At 39.8% G+C, this 2,392-nt stretch overlaps 1 pseudogene; it reads right to left on the bottom strand.

Annotated features, from left to right (window-relative positions):
- Window positions 1–2,392, bottom strand: LOC103480318 (C-type mannose receptor 2-like; annotated as a pseudogene).

The raw sequence follows: 2,392 nt of genomic DNA, 5'->3' as shown, positions 1-2,392 counted from the left end.
GGCCAAACATCAACACCTGGCTGTTTCCAGAACCCTGCAAGAAGAGACCTACTGGAGCTGCAACTTCAGTTTCTACTTTAAAATTACATTTCAAAGGTTTATACAGTCAAACAACCAAATATTCACTTTGGAAAATCAAACTCATGTCACTAGAGAGCAGAGTGAACTTTAACCCTTAGAACAGATGAAGTTCAGTTCCTCTGTGTCGTTTCTCTGGAACCATCTATGTTCTCCTCCAGCCTGCATGGCTCCAGAAATGTTACAGTCATTCATCCATCCTGCTGAGGTCGAGTTCTGATAGCTGATCATCTCCTTACAGACCCAGAACCAGACGTTACGAAAGCAGTKGAAGCGAAGACCCAACCAGACAAAAGGAGTCGATGCCTCCTTGACTTTCTCCTGGATCCRTCTCTGGTCATCCATGTTGGTGATGGTGACCAGGTCATYATRATGATCTCTGCAGTAGGTCAAGGCGTCCTTCCAGGTTTTATTTTCTTTGATTAGGATCACTTTATCTGTCACGGGTACAAAAAAAGAGAAACACTTACAGGTTAGACATTAAATATAATGCCCATCTTAAAAACACTTGAAAATATGCACAAATTTAAATTAACATTTAAAAATATTCTAATTATTCTGTTGATTTGTTAACATGCAAGTCAGAGCATCTCACCATCATAACAGATGAAGGGTTTTCTCACAGAGCAGTTCACATTCTTCCATCTGCCTCCATCACCAAACACAGTCATGGCACATTGATCACTGATGGATTCTGGATTGTTAAAGTTTTTTTTCCAGTGTCTGAAAGAGAAACTGCTTCCATCTGACCACCTCCAGTTGTCTCTGNGCGAAGACCCAACCAGACAAAAGGAGTCGATGCCTCCTTGACTTTCTCCTGGATCCATCTCTGGTCATCCATGTTGGTGATGGTGACCAGGTCATCATAATGATCTCTGCAGTAGGTCAAGGCGTCCTTCCAGGTTTTATTTTCTTTGATTAGGATCACTTTATCTGTCACGGGTACAAAAAAAGAGAAACACTTACAGGTTAGACATTAAATATAATGCCCATCTTAAAAACACTTGAAAATATGCACAAATTTAAATTAACATTTAAAAATATTCTAATTATTCTGTTGATTTGTTAACATGCAAGTCAGAGCATCTCACCATCATAACAGATGAAGGGTTTTCTCACAGAGCAGCTCACATTCTTCCATCTGCCTCCATCACCAAACACAGTCATGGCACATTGATCACTGATGGATTCTGGATTGTTAAAGTTTTTTTTCCAGTGTCTGAAAGAGAAACTGCTTCCATCTGACCACCTCCAGTTGTCTCTGAACAGACCAAAGTATGCTCTATGATCTGCAAAGTTCATCATCTTCACTTCTCCATCCTGTAGCTGCTTCGTTCCACTGATCAGGTCTGTGTGTTTCTCTCTGCAGTAACTCTGAGCTTCCAGCCAGGACTTCTCCTCTCTAATCAAGTGATATTTATGGGATGCATCAGTGTCTGTGGAGTGAACAGACAAATGCAAATCAAAATTTATAACTCTAATAATAAAATCTAATCTAATAAAATCAGGTTCACTGGCAGACGCATTGAATCTACAGTTACTGTTATTTGAGAGAGAAATTACTACTTCCTTTTTTTTGTTAAATGTTTTATCCAGATATTTTTATTGGACAATCAAAAGAGTTTTTCTTAATACTCACCATCATAACAGAGGAAATATTCAGGCCATTGACAACCCTGATCTAGCCAGGTGAGATTTTGATACACAGCCACACAGTTCTCAGAACCTTGTTTTCCTCTATCAGATGGTTCTCCTGTTTTCCAGTTTGTTTCACTTTCATCAAACTCCACTCCAGTCAGAGACCAGAACCATGTTCTGTTAAATTCTGGTTTACTGATCAGACCAATCCAAGCTTCCCTCTGATCTCCTGAGATGTTGATGAGTCTCTTCATGTCCTTCATATTAGTCACTGTGACCAGGTCAGTGTGTTTCTCTCTGCAGTACTGCTGAGCTTCAGTCCAGGTCTTATTCTCATTAATGTAGTGAAACTGATAGAGCTGACAGTCCATGAAGCAACACTGAGCTGTGAACATAAAACATGTTGTTCTGAAATTGGAAGAATTTCTTCCCAAGCAGTTAATGAACAGCTTTCATTAACATTTATGTGTGATAATTCAGAGGTAACTCTGTTTCCTCATAGTCTAGTCATGTTTCAGATCAACTTACCCATCAGGAAGAGCAGAATCAGACTCCACTGCATCTTTGTTGTCAGATGAATTATTTTCCTCCAGCAGTTTGTCTCTGTTGGATGAAGAACATTTAAACAGTGAAAAGCTGCAGCTCTCCCTCCACTGGACAGAGAAACAATGAGAGC

The sequence above is a fragment of the Poecilia reticulata genome, linkage group LG18, assembly GCF_000633615.1.
Source record: "Poecilia reticulata strain Guanapo linkage group LG18, Guppy_female_1.0+MT, whole genome shotgun sequence".
Classification (NCBI taxonomy): Eukaryota; Metazoa; Chordata; class Actinopteri; order Cyprinodontiformes; family Poeciliidae; genus Poecilia; species Poecilia reticulata.
This window is presented reverse-complemented; position numbering and strand designations above follow the sequence as displayed.